This window comes from Sander vitreus, chromosome 1, assembly GCF_031162955.1.
Source record: "Sander vitreus isolate 19-12246 chromosome 1, sanVit1, whole genome shotgun sequence".
NCBI classification, from domain to species: Eukaryota; Metazoa; Chordata; class Actinopteri; order Perciformes; family Percidae; genus Sander; species Sander vitreus.
This window is the reverse complement of record NC_135855.1, coordinates 39,973,890-39,981,389: the sequence shown is the minus strand read 5'-3', so window position 1 is coordinate 39,981,389 and position 7,500 is coordinate 39,973,890. Positions and strand designations below refer to the sequence as shown.

Below are 7,500 nucleotides of genomic sequence, written 5' to 3'. Positions count from 1 at the left end.
CAGGTTAGAGCTTACACACTGCCTGCGTGACACGCACGTCTCAGGCGCAGCTCGAGCCGCGCCGAAAACACATGCATGCTAGAAACAGGGCCGACACCTATTTTTCACGCGATACGCAAGCGTGTTGGAAGCGTTTCCAGGCAAAATAGAATACAGAAAGATGTTGACACGTTTGAAAGTCTCTAGTTTTTGACATAAATGCAGACATAAATTCAAAAAAAGAATAAATAATTATCGATTTTCTAATATTGCACCTGTCAATACAGAAGGAAATATGCTGGAGCCTATTTTGCCGTCAATAATGCTGACGTTGTCTTTGCTGTAATCAAATCAGTCTGTATTTATGTTTAACATGAAGTATACTACTGCAGTAAACAACAAGGAAACGGGGAATAAAGTAGGACAATAAAACAGGAAAAACTATAACAGAAAATCGCAACCATGACACACAGGAGATGTCCTCACAATGTGACAGATTTGGAGCACTTTTGCAAAGAAGAGTGGGCGAATATTGCCACGTCAAGATATGCTATGCTAATAGACTCCTCTCCAAAAAGACTGAGTGCTGTAATAAAAAAGTGCTTCAACAAAGTATTAGTTTAAGGATGTGCACACCTATACAGCGCCGCGTCAGACACATTTCCGGTGTGTAACGACATAGAAAACGCCACGCTAAACGCCACGCTCACGCCAAGCACGCAGTGTGCAGGAGGCCTTAGTAGTTTGTTGATTCAATCGACAGATCTCCATAGGAAATGAATGACTTCCGGTCGTTTCGCAGCCGTGTCTACTGTGCCAATGTGAAGGCTTCCCGTCCGTCATCAAAGTCCAAGAATAGAGCTCAACGGTGACCGCCCACTTTTTGGAACGGCTCTGGTTCCTGGAAGTGATTTTTACCCCTTTCAAAACCTTCATTTGACGTTTCATCAAATGCTTAAATAACGACTTTTAACAACATAGGCAACCAAGAGTGTACGTGAAATATAAACACTGCAGTAACGTCCGTTGACTGGTGTTGACGCCTGCACAGTATCACCGTGTTAACGTCGACACGTGTATCGGGTGCGATTTGGCATCTACCCAGAGTTATTGATTATGTCTACTCTCCATTTATGGGATAATGTCTCAGTGGCATGAACTGGCTCGGCCTGTTTCATCCGCTTGGTACGTTACATGCTCTGTATCGGTCAAGTTTAGGCAGTTCCAACTGTTCGGTAGATGACGTTACCGTTAATATTTTGGTGAAGAACTACAGAAGTATGATTTGTCAGATTATCAATGTCAAGCAATTGTTGCTTAAAAATATGTTAAAGTTTTAGGAGCAATATCAAGTCTGGTAAGGTCATTTTTAAGAGACGTTACTGACTTTCTGGAAATTTCATCGTTTCGGTGTTTTAACACGTTCTCATGTGAGGCAACAAATTGGGTTTGGAAACCACAAATCTTTCACAGAAAGTCTGAGCTACAAACTGGGAATGTGAAGTTTAAAAGATGCTATTGAGTTGCATTTTGGGAAGTGTAGGATCTAGTGTTTTTGGAGCTTGACCCAAACAATGGACTGAAATTTGGCTATTCTGTTTTTAATCTGTCCCCAACCTTTATGGCGGTGGAATACAAAATCAATGTGGTTTCAATTGCACAAATATTGGTATTGGATCAAATGAAAATGGAAAATATAACTAATCATTTCAACCAAATACTGGAGGTAAAACCCTGATCTGTATCTAACATCATCACCTTCCACAGTGCAACTGCGTTTTTCTATTATCTCTATAATTGAATCCTTCACCACCTTCTTACCCTTCCTGCACACCGTGTGTTATTTGCATTGTGAGAAATTGTGCTCATTTCCCAGAATGCTCAGGATCTGGCTCTCTCACAGGAGACGTAAGCTGATGAGGAGACACAAATACACTGACTGGGGTTAGCCCTATGTTCCCACAGCCCAATGTTCCCACAGCCCTATGTTCCCACAGCCCAATGTTCCCACAGCCCAATGGTCCCACAGCCCTATGTTCCCACAGCCCAATGTTCCCACAGCCCTATGTTCCCACAGCCCTATGTTCCCACAGCCCTATGTTCCCACAGCCCAATGTTCCCACAGCCCAATGTTCCCACAGCCCAATGTTCCCACAGCCCAATGTTCCCACAGCCCAATGTTCCCACAGCCCAATGTTCCCACAGCCCAATGTTCCCACAGCCCAATGTTCCCACAGCCCAATGTTCCCACAGCCCTATGGTCCCACAGCCCTATGTTCCCACAGCCCTATGTTCCCACAGCCCTATGGTCCCACAGCCCTATGGTCCCACAGCCCAATGTTCCCAGGGTTAGGGTTAGTTACCAGATTTACTTAAAGCTACATTCCATCTGTAGTCCATTGCTACTGGATAATAGGTTGGGTGTAATTGGCTACCAAATTGGGAGAAAAGGGGATAAAATCTGATAAAAATTTATGAAAAAGGAAATGTGGGAACATTGGGCCTAATTTTCAGTGAAAAAAAATTCTTAGAAATGTGGGAACATAGACACGCTCACAACTGACTGACTGTCAACACACCTTACGGGACTCTGGAGGTTTCAACATCACATCCGCTCTGTTTCCTGTCTGAATCCCCTGATGGAGTTTCACTGCAGAGCGAAAGAATCGGGACGCATATACAGACGTCTCCGAGGCATCACCCTTTACAATAAAAGAAAGCTTTTTTTTGTAGTTTTGTAACGTTTCGTCAGAGAACAACATGTTGCTCGGTCAGCCTTTGTAAAATGTTTGCTAGCAGAGTAACACGTTTTATTTTTTGTACTAATGTCTTGATGCCTTATTTGGATCAGCTTCAGTTCTGCTGCGGACGTTGTCGATGTCTTGAACCCTGCACAACATCAGAGGAAGTGAGGTTGTTTGACACAAGAGCAACTTTTTAGGGGTCGGGACTGAACAGGAAACCTCTGACGTGGTGAGCTGGCTCACTGTTATGATTGTACACATTGAAGCCTATTGAGCTCATTTTAAATAAGTGTTGGGGTTTTTTTAGCGCAGTAATTTATTGTTTTATCCAGGTCATTTCACCACTTTTGTGCTCACACTTTTCAAGAACTGGAATATTTGCTGCATTTCCATTAAAGGGTAACTACCCTTTTTTCCAACCTTGACCCTAGAAAGAGAGAGAGAGAGTGGGAACGACATGCACCTAAGGGTCGCAGGTCGGCGTCGCTTCGAGGGGTAAATCTCTTTATATGGGCGCCTGCTCTACCAGGTGAGCTTACCCAGGCGCCCGGGAACAATCTATCTCTGACATTGGTCCAGTATTAAGCAAGATCATCTTTCGACTTTCCCAATTATACTATACTAAGTGTCTGACAGCGCTATGGAAAGGATTTCTAAGGAGGTCGACCTTTCTGTTAAAGAGTAAGATCCTTTTTTTAAACATAAAAACATGTGTTCGTTAAAACCACCAGACTCCATGTAAATAAAGAGTCGTTTTAGCATCGTAAAACACACTTCATTCAGAGTCGACAGAAACAAAAATAAACTATGAAAAGCAATTTTGGGTCGTCTTTCCACTTTCCCAACAATCACAACTCTAATTTTGGTTGAAATAAACACATAGTTTACCGCTTCATGTGTGAAAATACGTTGGCTCTATACACGCTAAAAATATTGCTTTTTTAAATGGAGTCTGGTGGGTTTACCACTAGCGACTTCAGAGCTGTTTCTGTTTAAACAGAAAGGTCTCAAAGAGGTTTTGAAGGTCTATCTCTGTAGGGATCCTTTCCATAATGTTGTCAGACACTTAGAATAATAATCTGAGTCTGTCAGTGGCAAAAAAAACAAATGGACGATGAAAATTTGCCCCATAGGGTTACATTGCAGCCTGGTCTGTGGCTGCCGGTTACTGGACCGGTGTCAAAGATTGTTGTTCCCATCAGTCACTTAGACACAAAAACACAGGAACATAGGGTCCAGGTTGGAAAAAAGTTCCCCTTTAAGGCTCCTTGAACAGTGAAAATAGCCCCTTTTGTTTTTTAATCCTACGAGGAGGCTCTGGATTTAGGCGTTTCAGATTATAATAGCATTGTGTTTGTACAGTATTGTAGAACCAGTAGGTACAGTAAGAACCAGTTTTCCCATCTGAGGGTTGAAAAAAACGTTCTTCATTCCTGTGCTTTAGAAATAGTGAAAGGCTGACATCTTGTGGTTGCTTTAGGTTCAGCATGACTCTATCTAGATCTAGCCCAGAGGAGCAGAAATGTAGTAGAAAGACTTTTGGACATACAAAACATACAACATACAAATTACACCCCTCGTGTTGTCTTCCCGTAGACCGTGCAACTTTTATTCCAACCCGTTCTCACTCCGAACTCGTAAAATACGGACGTTTGGACAGAGGCTGTCAGCGTCAGAAGCGACAAAAAAAAGCACCCTTCAGTGTGTTTGTAGAGCACACTGGGCAGAGCAGCAGCTACACGGCGTTTGAAGATGACATAGCTACGGTAGCGAGTAGCATGAAAGCCCGAAAATCCGTATAGGGAGGTTGGTTGGGGGGGTGGATGGGTCAAACAACACAGGACTTTCACCCAGGAGATCATGTCCCACGTGTCACGCTTCCTAAACCCAACCGTCGCTTTTCTTTCAATAGTCCCGTTCTTCTTTTCCTTTGGTCAGGTGCCTTTGGCGTTGTTATTGACGCTAAAAGTCTCCTTTAGCCTCAATAACAACGCCAAAGGCACCTGACCAAACATCCGTATTTTACGAGATGGGAGTGAGAATCATGTTGGTCCCGTAGACCTTTTTAGCAACTTTTAGTTTTTCTGGGTCAAACTTTCACTTTTCAAATTCTTTGTCCATTTTTTGGGACATTTTTTGTCACTTTTTGACGTTTTTTCCTGAAGTTCTTTGTCACTTTTTCCAATGTCTTTGTCGATTCTTTCTGCGCTTTTTTCGGGACGTTTTTCCCAACATTTCTGTCACTTTTTGTCAGTTTTCTTTCATTAATTATTTTTCTTCAAATGCTATAAAATTAAATAAAACACCCAAATTCAATGAAAATAGTGAACTGATCAGTTATTTAAGTTGTAGGGAAGCATCCACGTTATTTATTTTGACCGTTTGGTTGAAAGAAACCCAAATTTCTGATATAGAAACTTTTGGAAAATGGGTCAGATTGGACCCCGAAGACAACAGGAGGGTTAAAAATGATTTGAAAATATCTAAAGTCATGCTATTTGATGCCATTGTTTTGAAATATGTGACAATGTTCTTGGTTTTTAATGACATTTGACTGTATTTCAATGTTAAAATTACAGCTACTTTTGAATAATTGTTTAGTATTTGCAACCCAGTCTCACGGTAGTTCGTGTAATTGTCACGTTATTTTTAATCTATTGATTAGTGTTCACGGGGACGTTTTTCTTGTTTTTTTTCGTGGTGGCCAGCACGAAAATGTAAAGTAATGTATTTCACTGGGAAGCATATTTCGTGATAATAGCACGAATACGGTAGGGAGTAGGATTGGGCATCGAGAACCGATTCCTACTTGGAATCGTTCCAAAATTTACGATACCATCGGACTCGTTTCTTTATTGGAATCGTTTGGAGGATTTGGTTTCGAATCCGATGGTTTCCGTAGCGGCCAAGCGCTTGTTGTGTTGCTGCCTTGGAGCTCAGTAAGCGGCGCTCTAGAGCGGCTTTATTTTACGTTGAAAAAGCTGTAAAACTGCAAACCACCATTGAATCAAAATAAAACGTTCCTCTTATATCAATCAGGAGAGACTCCGTTGCAGATATGCAAACATTTCTTATTAAGATATAACCAAGTAAGTACAAACATAATATTTTGGAGATTAGAGTCCATTGTAAAGGGGTATCTATACAAATCTAATGTTTAGGAAAACCAAACATATCCCCCAATGGAATCTAGACACTGGTGGTGGTGGTGGTGAGAAAATCCGAAGACGTAAAAAAACGAGCCGTCAACCGGGAGAAGACCGAGAACACCGTCGAAAATGCCTGGAGGTAGAAGGGAAGGAGGGTCACACTCTCGTCTGAAAATACAACTGACAGAAGCAGGAGAGAGAACAGATTGAAAACATGGTAGTATGCTGTGATTGGTTAGAACTAGAGATGCACCTATTACAACTTTCTAAGCCGATTCCGATTTTCTAACCACTTTACAGCACACACAAATATTTATTTTCTATCTTTTCTTTAATAGAACATTTTGCACAGAACATAGAGCATGTGTTGAACAGATAATGGATCACTATAAAATAGAACTATATAAAGTACTCCTGGTGTGGGACAGTCACACACATCTAAAGAGCAACGTTGGAACCATTTCCTTCTTTTCACGTCCGATATCCAACTAAAAAAATGTGATTTTGGTTTTTGGTGTCGTCCCTCCACGTCCTACTTTGTCCCTTGCAGGTGTTGCATATTGCAAACGTGTTATTTTCTGCACACACGCTGAAGAATCTCCAAACAGCTGACATGTTGCAGGTTAATTCACGAGGTTCCCTACATGTGGGACAATAGCGCCGACACGCTTCACACCGCGAGCGGGTACGCGCGACACACGGCGGAAAAGTTGAGAGAAAGGAAAAAGAGACTGTGCTGTCGCGTCCGTGTGTGCGTGCGTCCTTGAAAACTGTAACTCGTATAACTTCTGTTGTCAGTTAATTGTAGCGTTGACCGGCATGAAATCTCCATATGTCAGACTGACCTGCTGGTCGCCGGTCATGGCCGAGCATGTGAAAACCGGTCGATTCCGGTCACCGGGCCGGTCTGTCGGTGCATCTCTAGTTAGAACATAAGTGCCCGATTCTGATTGGTATACAGAACCGTAACACCCACTGCCCAGCTGATCAGTTAAAGAGAAGAGAGACAACGTAATAGAAGTCTCCCTGACAGAATTTCTGAAAATCCCCATAGGGTAGTTGGTCGAGGTGGTGGATGGGTCAAACAATACAGGACTTTCACGGATCACGTCCCGCGGGTGGCGTTTTGTTTCCCCGTTGTTTTCCTAATCACAACCATCCCGTTATTGTCGTGCGTCCCCAGTGGCCTTCTCCCCGTCCCGTTATTGTTGCGCGTCCCCAGTGGCCTTCTCCCCGTCCCGTTATTGTCGCGCGTCCCCAGTGGCCATATCCCCGTCCCGTTATTGTCGCGCGTCCCCAGTGGCCATATCCCCGTCCCGTTATTGTTGCGCGTCCCCAGTGGCCTTCTCCCCGTCCCGTTATTGTCGCGCGTCCCCAGTGGCCATATCCCCGTCCCGTTATTGTCGCGCGTCCCCAGTGGCCATATCCCCGTCCCGTTATTGTTGCGCGTCCCCAGTGACCGTCTCCCGGCGTGTGAGGTGTCCTTTCCCCGTTGTTTTTTTCCTAAACCCAACCTCTGAATAGATGGTTCCCATTTCGTGCTGGCCACCACGAAAAAAAACCAGAAAAACGTCCCCGTGAACACGACTCAATAGATTAAAAATAACGTGACAATTACACGAACTGCC

General features: G+C 43.3%; 1 protein-coding gene across 1 annotated transcript in view; it reads left to right on the top strand.

The window, feature by feature from the left end:
* Window positions 1–7,500, top strand: part of LOC144521308 (USP6 N-terminal-like protein) — a 55,757-nt gene that overhangs the window by 48,073 nt on the left and 184 nt on the right. The window contains exon 13 of the mRNA XM_078255838.1: window positions 1–7,500. This exon is cut by the window's left edge and continues 839 nt beyond it; it is cut by the window's right edge and continues 184 nt beyond it. The gene's annotated coding sequence lies outside the window, so the exon portion shown is untranslated.